This window comes from Nerophis ophidion, linkage group LG21, assembly GCF_033978795.1.
Source record: "Nerophis ophidion isolate RoL-2023_Sa linkage group LG21, RoL_Noph_v1.0, whole genome shotgun sequence".
NCBI classification, from domain to species: Eukaryota; Metazoa; Chordata; class Actinopteri; order Syngnathiformes; family Syngnathidae; genus Nerophis; species Nerophis ophidion.
The window spans coordinates 17284339-17297218 of NC_084631.1; the positions used below are offsets into that span (position 1 = coordinate 17284339).

The 12880-nt window shown below is 39.5% G+C and overlaps 1 protein-coding gene across 7 annotated transcripts in view; it reads left to right on the forward strand.

Moving 5' to 3' along the window:
* samd12 (sterile alpha motif domain containing 12) overlaps positions 1-12880 on the forward strand; it is a 360397-nt gene that overhangs the window by 174584 nt on the left and 172933 nt on the right. The gene's annotated exons all lie outside the window — the stretch shown is intronic.

A 12880-nucleotide genomic window follows, 5' to 3' on the forward strand; every position in this document is an offset into this window, starting at 1 on the left:
CAAAGCATTTTTGGTTGGAAACAAAGCAATTAAGAAGTAAAATACAGCACTATGTCATCTTTTTCTGATTTATTCAATTATATAACAGTGCAAAATATTGCTCATTTGTAGTGTTTTTTTCTTGAACTAGTTGGAAAAAAGATATAAAAATAAAAACTTGTTAAAAAATAAACAAGTGATTCAATTATAAATAAAGATTTCTACACAGAAGTAATCATCAACTTAAAGTGCCCTCTTTGGGGATTGTAATAGAGATCCATCCGGATTCATCAACTTAATTCTAAACATTTATTCACAAAAAAAGAAATTTTTAACATCAATATTTATGGAACATGTCCACAAAAAATCTAGCTGTCAACACTGAATATTGCATTGTTGTATTTCTTTTCACAGTTTATGAACTTACAGTCATATTTTGTTGAAGTATTATCCAATAAATATATTTATAAAGGATTTTTGAATTGTAGCTATTTTTAGAATATATTTAAACAATCTCACGTACCCCTTGGCATACCTTCAAGTACCCCCAGGGGTACACGTACCCCCATTTGAGTACCACTAGTCTAAAGAATGTTCTCTGCAGCATTTGTTAACATAAACATTATTTATAACTCAAACATTTTAACCTTCAGTACTTCAGATCTGTTTCATAGAACATAAACAAGTTAAAAGTAGTCAGGTAAGAAACAAATCCTAATGCTTAAAGAAATAGAAAAGCAACAAGACTTGAACGGTCTTGTTGTTTAGATACTTATTCTCTGTGTTATTTAACGTGTCCCGAGCGAAGCGAGCTATTTACCCGCTGCGTCAGAGTAATGATAAATTTCAATTCACTAACTCGAATATAAGTGAGAGTTATTGGCTCAGAATGTTTGTTTCATTGGCCTGCTGGGTCCTATTCTTAGTCATCCACTTTTTAACAACACACCATAAATTAATTTATTGCAATTCCGCGGACCTCCAACCGACTGTTCATGGACCCTGGTTTGCGAATCTCTGATTTTAAGGATCCTGAGGAGGAACTGCATTTCCAAATGTTTTAATGTAGCTGAACTAAAGGTCACCATTTGAATGGAGTGTGTGGAAACTTGACATGAAGACTAAAAAAAGACCACTTACAGTGGTGGCCCACAGGGAATTGCACTGGCCTACTGTGGGAGTTAATACACACCTTTTGATTCAAGTTGGCGTATCCTTTTGAGGGATTTTCTGAAATCAGAATTTGAGTTATTTACCTTTGCCAATTCATGCAGATTAAATGCACTTAATGATTATTGTGCAAAATTAGGTAGTATATCAGGAACAAAGGGCCCTTAAATTTTTCTTAACATCCATCCGTCCATTTTCTACCGCTTATTCCCTTTTGGGGTCGCGGGGCGGGCTGGCACCTATCTCAGCTACAATCGGGCGGAAGGCGGGGTACACCCTGGACAAGTCGCCATATTTTTTTAATATAATTTTTTTATATTTCCCCCTGCAATTTTTCCGTTCTCTAAATACACATGTACATTGAAGCAACACACTGTCATGTAGTTGAATGTGAATACCTTATTTTCTGGGAAATAGCAGTGGTTCTCAAATGGGGGTACGCGTACCCCTGGGGGTACGTGAAGGTATGCCAAGGGGTATGTCAGATTTTTTTTAAATATTCTAAAAAAAACAGCAACAATTTAAAAAATCCTTTATAAAAACATTTATTGAATAATACTTCAACAAAATATGAATGTAAGTTCATAAAATGTGAAAAGAAATGCAACAATGCGATGTTCAGTGTTGACGGACAGATTTTTTGTGGACATATTCCATAAATATTGATGTTAAAGATTTCTTTTTTTGTGAGGGAATGCTTAGACTGTGATGAGGTGGCAACTTGTCCAGCGTGTACACCGCCTTCCGCCCGATTGTAGCTGAGAGAGGCACCAGCGCCCCGCTACCCCAAAGGGAATAAGCGGTAGAAACTGGACGGATGGATGGAAATGTTTAGAATTAAGTTGATGAATCCAGATGGATCTTTATTACAATCCCCAAAGAGAACACTTTAAGTTGATGATTACTTCTCTGTGTAGAAATCTTTATTTATAATTGAATCACTTGTTTATTTTTCAACAAGTTTTTGGTTATTTTTATATATTTTTTTCCAAATAGTCCAAGAAAAAACACTACAAATGAACTATATTTTGCACTGTTTTACAATTTAATAAATCAGAAACTGATGACATAGTGCTGTATTTTACTTCTTTATCTCTTTTTTCAACCAAAAATGCTTTGCTCTGATTAGGGGGTACTTGAATTAAAAAAAAATTTCACAGGGGGTACATCACTGAAAAAAAAAGGTTGAGAACCACTGGACTATAGGGTGCATAGCTCGGTTGGTAGAGCGGCCGTGCCAGCAACTTGAGGGTTGCAGGTTCGATTCCCGCTTCCGCCATCCTAGTCACTGCCGTTGTGTCCTTGGGCAAGACACTTTACCCACCTGCTCCCAGTGCCACCCACACTGGTTTAAATGTAACTTAGATATTGGGTTTCACTATGTAAAGCGCTTTGAGTCACTAGAGAAAAGCGCTATATAAATATAATTCACTTTACTTCACATCGGATTATAAGGTGCATTATAAAGGGGTCATATTATGATTTTTTTTTTTTCGGAATTGAAAACATTTCCTTGAAGTCATACAGATTGTGTGGAAATTGCAACATTGTCATATCCACAGTTAAAACTCCAAGGTCAAATTCAATATGTTTCAAAAAGGTCTAATATAGGAAGCCATGCATGGTGGTCAAGTAGCACATTTTTCGAACAGAATACATCCGTCCTTCCATCTTCTTCCGCTTATCCCAGCCATTTCGTCCTTCTCCTCCCGGGGGATCCCGAGTCGTTCCCAGGCCAGCCGGGAAACATAGTCTTCCCAACGTGTCCTGGGTCTTCCCTGTGGCTTCCTACCGGTCGGACGTGCCCGAAACACCTCCCTGGGGAGGCGTTCGGGTGGCATCCTGACCAGATGCCCAGACCGCCTCATCTTGATGTGGAGGAGCAGCGGCTTTAATTTGAGCTCCTCCCGGATGGCAGAGCTTCTCACCCTATCTGTAATGGAGAGCCCCGCCACCCAGCGGAGGAAGCTCATTTCTGCCGCTTGTACCCGTGATCTTATCCTTTCGGTCATCACCCAAAGTTCATGAGCATTGATGAGAATGGGAACGTAGATCGACCGGTAAATTGAGAGCTTTGCCTTGCGGCTCAGCTCCTTCTTCACTACAACGGATCGATACAACGTCCGCATTACTGAAGACGCCACCCCGATCCGCCTGTCGACCTCACGATCCACTCTTACCCCACTCGTGAACAGGAATCCGAGGTACTTTAACTCCTCCACTTGGGCAAGATCTCCTCCCCAACCCGGAGATGGCACTCCACCCTTTTCCGGGAGAGAACCATAGACTCAGACTTGGAGGTGCTGATTCTCATCCCAGTTGCTTCACACTCGGCTGCGAACCGATCCAGTAAGAGCTGAAGATCCTGGCCAGATGAAGCCATCAGGACCACATCATCTGCAAAAAAAAGGAGACCTAATCCTGCAGCCACCAAACCGGATAACCTCAACACCTGACTGTGCAGTCAGAATAATACAAGTGTGCCAAAAATATGTATTTTTCCCCTGAACTTAAAGGGAATTCCTTACATGTACTGCATGTTTAAATACTAAAAATCAATCAATTAATCAATCAAACTTGATTTATATAGCACTTTTCATGCACAAGCATGCTGCAACACAAATAGTGAATGAATAAATACAACAAAAAAATCCTACAAATTGTGAGAATACCGTATTTTCCGGAGCATAAACCGCACTGCCGATGAAAGGTCTATTTTTTTTAAATCTTTTTTTCATATATACGGTGCACCAGATTATAAAGCGCATTATAGGAGTCATATTATTATTATTATTCCCATCCATCCATTTCCTACCGCTTGTCCCTTTTTGGGTTGTGTGTGTGGGGGGTAGATGCTGGAGCCTATCTCAGCTGCATTTGGGCGGAAGGCGGTGTACACCCTGGACAAGTCGCCATCTCATTGCAGTATTTTTTCTAAATGTAAAACACTTCTTGTGGTCTACATAACATGTAATGGTGGTTCTTTGGTCAAAATGTTGCATAGAATGTTTTACAGATCATCTTCAAGTCGCTTTCTGACAGTCTCGTCAGGTTGCACCGTTTTTGCGGGCGGTCTTAGTTACGTGTCTCACTTTCGGCAGCGTCTTCTCCCCGTCATCTGTGTTGTAGCGGTGTAGGTTTTTGAGCGCCGTGTGTAATGTTCTTTATTTTCAATGGAACATTTAAACTTTTGGTGTTTACTAACGTCATATTTCAATCTACACGTATCTCTTATGTGTGACTGCCATCTACTGGTCATACTTATTAAAACATGTACCAAATAAAATTGCTTTGAGGTCAGTAAGCACAACCAGAATTACTCTGTACGTTAGATGCACCGGGTTGTAAGGCGCACTGTCGTTTTTTGAGTAAATGAAAGTGATTTATACTCTGAGAAAACTGTAAATAACATTTAAGATAGTTAAGTTAAAGCTAAAATACCAATGTTTGTGACACACACACTAGGTGTGGTGAAATTTGTCCTCTGCATTTGACCCATCCCCTTGTTCAACACCTGGGAGGTGGGGAATCATTTTTGGTGATATAACCCCCAATTCCAACCATTGATGCTGAGTAATAAGTAGCGAGGTAATGGGTCACATTTTTATAGTCTTTGATATGACTCGGCCGGGGTTTGAACTCACAACCTATCGATCTCAGGGCGGACACTCTAACAACTAGGCCACTGAGAAGCTAGTCAGTGAGTAGCACTCCAGTTGTCAATTAGCAACCAGCATGCTAGTTGCCAGCCAGTATTTAGCACTCTCCCAGCATGCACAAGACATTAAAACAAAGTTGGCAACTTGTTGAATTAGGTCCTGACGTTGGAACAACATGCTTTTTGATGACGTTTAATCAATGTTGGGTTCTGATGTCGATTTGACCATTGAAATGTGGTCAATTCCCAACCAACAATGGGGATCCAATGTCAGACATCAGCGTTATTTCAATTTAAAAATACAAATATTTTTCAACGTTAAGTTGTAAAAAATCATACACGTATAAGCAACAAATTACCGATTTTTTTTTTGGTGCCTGCTGAGCTAGCGAGCAAATGGTGCTCTCGTTGTCAGCTAGCGATTAGCCATCATTGACAACTTTAATTCGGTTGAAGAGCCACGTTCATCAATTTGTTGTGAAATGAAATCCCACTAAAAATTCCTGTTTGGCACCACGGACTGGTTCCACGCAGTCTGAGACTGTCTCTAGACTGCCTGACCACCAGCCTGGACATCCAGGAGCCAGGAGAGCACGAAAAGAGCCTTCCGAGCACTCGCTCATGATCTTACAAACCTGGATCAATAGCCCGAGCACACTGTCTGTACTCTGAGACTAGTCATCATCCCATAAAAGAGCATGTGCCATGGCTCTAGAATTACTGTCTTTACATAGGGAAAAGGTAAAATTGCACTTACGGTCTTTTGGCTCCTGTTGGTTGTCATGGCAACTGTAATACTATGCCATTATGTGGTGGTGGGGGTGGTGGTATACAGGTCAAAAAACACTTTGACAAAAAACCCCACACTAGGAGAATGTGGTCTGTGACAAAGAACCTTGGCCTATGACTTGCCTGTATGCATTAGAGAAGTGGCGAACAATTAATTTTATGATGTATAATTCCAAATTAGTTTTTGCAGTGTCCTCATTTACCAGGGTTCAGCAACCCGCGGCTCTTGAGCCGCATGCGGCTCTTTAGCACCGCCTTAGTGTCTCCCTGGAGCTTTTTCAGAAATGGAAAAAGAGAGCGAAAAATATATTTGTTGTTTTGATAATGTTTCATTGATTGATTGAAACTTTTGTTAGTAGATTGCACAGTACAGTACATATTCTGTACAATTGACCACTAAATGGTAACACCCCAATAAGTTTTTCAACTTGTTTAAGTCGGAGTCCACGTTAATCAATTCATGGTACAAATATATACTATCAGCATAATACAGTCATCACACAAGTTAATCATCAGAGTTTATACATTGAATTATTTACATTATCATCCAGGGGATGGGATGTGTACAGTGTTGGGGCGGGGGGTTAGATTTGGTTGATATCAGCACTTCAGTCAACAACAATTATATCATCAGAGAAATGGACATTGAAACAGTGTAGGTCTGACTTGGTAGGATATATACAGCGAGCAGTGATCATGGTGAGTTCAGAAAGCATAAGAACAAGTACAAACCCTGATTCCATATGAGTTGGGAAATTGTGTTAGATGTAAATATAAACGGAATATATTGATTTGCGAATCATTTTCAACCCATATTCAGTTGAATATGCTACAAAGACATCATATTTGATGTTAAAACTGATAAACATTTTTTTTTTTGCAAATAATCATTAACTTTTGAATTTGATGTCAGCAACGACATCCTCTGTTCAGATCCCACATAAGGGCAAGGAACAACTCACAAACCCAGTGGGATGTCAATGTGAATGACTATGAGAAACCTTGAAGAGGACTGTCTGGTTCAAACACTGATGACATCTATTAAACAGACAAGAGCAAGGAATCATGCAGAGACAGAGTTCAATTTTGCTCATGAAAACGCCCCACGCTCTAAGGTTTAGCTCCTACGTCCCTCTTTTTATTCAGAGTTCCATAGTCAACATCACTGAGGCAGCCTCTGAAAGGAATGGTAACATATATTATGCAAAGCAGGTCCAGGGCGCACAGTATGTGACGGAATGGGCTGGTGGCCTTGTGATTTTGCCTTGTCCCCGCTTCGTCTGCGTGTTATCTTATCTTCGTTGAGGTACTTGAGGTATTTGGCTGTTAGCGGGCCAAAACAAAGATAACATCTGTGGTTGAGGCCACCCCTCAGACAAGAAGTTTTGTCCTTGCATGGATTAGAAAAAGTCCAACTTGAGCACAATAGCTAATAACTAAAGCAACAGACTTTAAGCAGATGTGGGTGAACCCCCGGTCTCCCCCACTACTACCGGTCCAAAATAGTCGGAATCCCCCGCGTTGTCATTCCATTCAGTTGTAAAGAAATAGCACAGATGGCATTATATTTTTATTTTTTATTTTACCAGTATATTTTCTAAGGAGATGACGAAAATGCTCCTAAATGTGGAATTCTTGTGTAATTTCCACATGTTTTATTGTGTTAAATTCCACTGAAGGATATGTATTTCTCAAATTTATTTTCAAATGTATTTATTTTTTTATGGTTTGTACCTCTTAAGTTTGCTCTGGAAAGTCATGTTCCCTCTAAACTAAAAAAAAAAGATGATGCTAATCCACCTGTTTATCTTTTTTCCCCAAATAAGAATCGTTAGGCAGAATCAAAAATGGAATCTTATCAAGTCCCATCCCTAGTTCTAAACAGATACATTGATCTGTCTTTAAGAACGTCCTCCAATTTCCATATCACATCCTTGGAGTTCAGCCAGGGTGACCGTCTCCATCAAAAGACTTGTATGATTATTGTATGCCAGAATTATCTGAGCTCACTGTCCTCTTGAGAACATTAAGCGATGTAGAAATATTTTTCTAGCCTCCTTACCCAGATATGTGCCTCTGCAAAATCCACAGGCAGCTCCTTGGAACTAATGGCTCGATTTTTGCGCTGATGTGCTTTGTCAGCTCTGAGGCAGGTGGATTCCAGTAAGGTTGTGCGGGAGTTTATTTCAAAGATGTGGATAAATACTGTGTTGCATTGACGTTTTTGCTTTTTCTGAAAGGCCAAGAATGGTATGAGAGGAAGAACGTGAGAAGAATGTTTGTGAATATTCCCATTTACCCAGGTCATTGTATTCTAAGGCCACTGAATTGATAGCAACTGGTCTGTTCAGAATTTTTTTAAACACTTTTTGCCTCTCATTCGAGCAGAGTTCATCAGTTCATGCTCACAAATATTGTAAGTTGGAGAGCTCCAGTCTGAGGCCCCTTCGACACTAAACTGGCTAACGTTATCCAGGATAAATCCCACCTAACCTTGTCCTTGTCCACACACACACACAATGGTCGTTTAAGACCCCCTTCCCCCTTTCGTCCACCAGAACAAAGTGACCTAATACGTATTTGCAGAAAATGCGCACGTCATAATCAACTCCAGTGTTGCTTTGTGTGCAAGTTCTTATATTAAATGTAACTTCCATCCATCCATTTTCTACCCCTTATTCCCTTTGGGGTGGCGGGATCTCGGCTACAATCGGGCGCGGAAGGTGGCGTACACCCTGGACAAGTCGCCAACTTATCTGAACAATGTCCAATGTTGTGGTATTTCAAGACATGCACCTGGGGATAGGTTGATTGGCAACACTAAATTGGCCCTAGTGTGTGAATGTGAGCGTGAATGTTGTCTGTCTATCTGTGTTGGCCCTGCGATGAGGTGGCGACTTGTCCAGGGTGTACCCCGCCTTCCGCCCGATTGTAGCTGAGATAGGCGCCAGCGCCCCCCGCGACCCCGAAAGGGAATAAGCGGTAGAAAATGGATGGATGGATGGAATCCAGTGTGCTGTGGGTAGGGGTGTAACGGTACGTGTACAGTGGGGCAAAAAAGTATTTAGTCAGCCACCGATTGTGCAAGTTCACCCACTTAAAATGATGACAGAGGTCTGTAATTTTCATCATAGGTACACTTCAACTGTGAGAGACAGAATGTGAAAAAAAAATCCAGGAATTCACATTGTAGGAATTTTAGAGAATTTATTTGTAAATTATGGTGGAAAATAAGTATTTGGTCAACCATTCAAAGCGCTCACTGATGGAAGGAGGTTTTGGCTCAAAATTTCACGATACATGGCCCCATTCATTCTTTCCTTAACACGGATCAATTGTCCTGTCCCCTTAGCAGAAAAACAGCCCTAAAGCATGATAAGAAACGCGTATGGCTGTTGAACAAGAATGCCTTGCAATCGTTTGCATGTGACTGCAGAAGCCATATACAACACGTGACCTGTCTGGTAAGCTGCTAGTACAATTTGTGGAGGGCGCTAAAGACAGTGCCATCGTAGCATGCCCTTATTTTTGTTGATTTGGTATTACTCAGCAGACGTCCGAGGGAATAGTCACTCTGTAACCTGCGAGTCTCCCGGACAAATCGGGAGGAATTGCATTCGTGATGCTAATAAAGGGCATTTAAATAAAATTCACTTGCCGCACTAATATCAAATCTTCGTATTTAATTGTGGGCCGCGTGTCTGAGACCCCTGGTTTATACAAAGCACAAAGCAAAATAAAACTCTGTATACAGTGTTATTTAATTATAAATTTCAAGAGTCTTGTGGATCCCATTATTTTGTGAAACGGGTCAAATTGGCTTTTTGAGTGGTAAAGGTTGCCGACCCCTGATGTAGAAGAAGGAGAAACACGGGCCTGTCTGGATGACTCGCCTCTACCTTTCCCGTGGTTAGCTCCGGTTGTTATGAAGCTGGCTGTGGCGCGTTTTTTCTGACGCGCTCTTTCTGAATGTACTTCCTTTTTGAGCTCCTTTTGTAAACGATCAATGAGTCCATACAAAGCTGAGAGCTGGAGATTCAAGAAATACATGGCGCATTTACTCGTGTAAAAAATGATCCAAGGACGGGAACCTTTTATACGATGGTTTAGTGTGGCTGACACAATGCTAAGGCTTAATAATTATCCGCGTAAGGGGTTATCCGGCTTAGTGTAGACATATTCTAAGACTGCTTGTTTTAGTCCAGCACAGGCCGAAAAAACACAGGCATTAACCTAGCGTGAAGCTAACTGGAACTGAAATGGTCGCCAACGGCGAAACACAAGAAAGTCTAAATGTAGCAAGGAATACACAAACTCTTGCCCATAGCGGGAAAATAAATCCCGCAAGGACTAACAGGGTGAGATGGACTTATAAATAGGAGTGATTAGTGGCAGCAGCAGCTGGAGACACTAATCACCAAACAGAAACAGGTGGGTGAGCTCAGAATGGTTACCTGAAAGTTTTAATTTGAGCGATCAGGTCAGTGCAAATATGAGTGCAGACTGGCAAATTTCACTTCAACATAAACCCAGACAGAACTTTAGTTAAAACTATTCGCAAGTTTTGAAAAAATAAATGATGTGAAACAAAATTAAATCCTGTATGACATTTTGACAATTAAATTGCATTTTTGTCAACACATTATGCGCTTTTTTTTTAACTGAATTTAAGTATTTTGTTGTGATTAATTGCAATCATTTTTTCATTTTTAATATATTTTTTTTATAATTTTCCTGAAGGAACTCCTGAATTAATAAAGTACTATCTGTCTATCTAATGAAAATGGAAATGTGTGATTGAACTGGAAAAAAAAAGGAACAGCACTATTTTTTTTCAATCTAAATGTGGCTTTAAACATATTGCATGCAGCAAAGATAAAAAAAAAAACATCTTTATAAGTGTCAAATATAATAGTCCACTTATTTATTTCATTATTATTATTTTTATTATTCCCTCATAAGAACTAATGTCCTCTGCTATGGATTTAAAAAATGTTTAAAAACCATCCATCCATTTTCTACCGCTTATTCCCTTTCGGGGTCGCGGGGGGCTCTGGCGCCTGTCTCAGCCACAATCGGGCGGAAGGCAGGGTACACCCTGGACAAGTCGCCACCTCATCGCAGGGCCAACACAGATAGACAGACAACATTCACACTCACATTCACACACTAGGGCCAATTTAGTGTCGCCAATCAACCTATCCCCAGGTGCATGTCTTTGGAAGTGGGAGGAAGCCGGAGTACCCGGAGGGAACCCACGCATTCACGGGGAGAACATGCAAACTCCACACAGAAAGATCCTGAGCCGGGATTTGAACCCAGGACTGCAGGAACTTCGTATTGTGAGGCAGACGCACTATCCCCTCTGCCACCGTGAAGCCCGTTTAAAAACCATAATAATATTAAATAGATATTTAGCAAAATATATATGATCCTCTGCGATGAGGTGGCGACTTGTCCGATTGTAGATGAGATAGGCCAGTGTTTCTCAAAGGGGGGTACGCATACCCCTAGGGGTACTTGAAGGTATGCCAAGTGGTGCATGAGATTTTTTTTAAATATTCTAAAAGGAACAATTCAAAAATCATTTATAAATATGTTTATTGAATAATACTTCGACAAAATATGAAAATAAATGCAACAATGCAATATTCAAAGTTGATAGCTGGATTTTTTTGCGGACATGTTCCATAAATATTGATGTTAAATATTTCTTTTTTTGTGAAGAAATGTTTAGAATTAAGTTGATGAATCCAGATGGATCTCTATTACAATCCCTAAAGAGGGCACTTTAAGTTGATGATTACTTCCATGTGTAGAAATCTTTATTTATAATTGAATCACTTGTTTATTTTTCAACAAGTTTTTAGTTATTTTGTCTTTTTTTTCCAAATAGTTCAAGAAAGACAACTACAAATGAGCAAGATTTTGAACTGTTATACAATTTAATAAATCAGAAACTGATGACATAGTGCTGTATTTTACTTCTTTATCTCTTTTTTTTCCAACCAAAAATGCTTTGCTCTGATTAGGGGGTACTTGAATTAAAAAAAATGTTCACAGGGGGTACATCTCTGAAAAAAGGTTGAGAACCCTTGAGATAAGCTGCAGCACCACCTGTGACCCCGAAGGGAATAAGCGGTAGAAAATGGACGGATGGATTAGGGGTGTAACAGTGCACAAAAATTTCGGTTTGGTACGTACCTCGGTTTAGAGGTCGCTGTTCGGTCCATTTTCGGTACAGTAAAAAAACAAAATATGAATTTTTTGGTTATTTACCAAATTTGTAAACAATGGCTTTATCCTTTTAACATTGGGAACACTATAATAATTCTGCCCACGTTAATCCACATTAAACTGCCTCAACGTGTTGCTCAGATGAAATAAAATCACAAAACTTTTCTTCTACATATAAAAAGTGCAACATTAAACAGTTTCAAGTCAACTCATCATGCTTAATTTGATTACAGCATTTGGGAAGCCTGTAGTTGATTTTTATTATGTAAATGTATTTGTATCAACATGTGATAGCAGGGACCCTGCCATTCAAAACTAGGCTGCTATATTACTAATTAATAATGTAACTGAAGATGAGAACCACAGGAGGCCGTATGACTTTAAACATCCAAGAGTGCGAACAAATTCGAAACAAATGTGCTTGTCTGTTGGTGTGAAAGCATGGAATTCTCTAAACAAAGACTTAAAAAGCTGTAAGAATATCTTTGTATTTAAAAAGAGTTATAAAAAGAGAAAACTGGAATTATATCAAACTGAATTTTGATTTAGATTGGACGTGTCATTGTGAAAACGCTTAAAGGAAAATGGAAAAGTATGTTGGAGTTTGGGTGTTGGTGGAGGGAACAGTTAGTCATCTAAAATACTTTATTTGTGTTAAAAAAAACAGGGCAGATAAATATAAGAATATTATTATTCCATCTGCTCCTTTCTAAACATGGAAATGTATCAGAAACTAAAAAAACAAAACAATGAAAGTGTCAATTGTACGTGGCTTGTATATATGCATTTTCATTAAAGGAATAAATTAAAGGAATAAAAATAAATGATGATGAACTATAGCTGAAAAAATAGTACAATAGCAATACGAGAGACTATTCATCCCTGAACACCATGGAGTTCATGTCTGCTTAATGATGCAGTTACATTATTATATCACTAGCATACACACGCATGCACACACACACCGCACAATGAGCTAACACATACACCTCAAAATGAGCTAATGTTACGCTAAAAGTTAATTAGCCTTCACCAAAAGCCAGGACT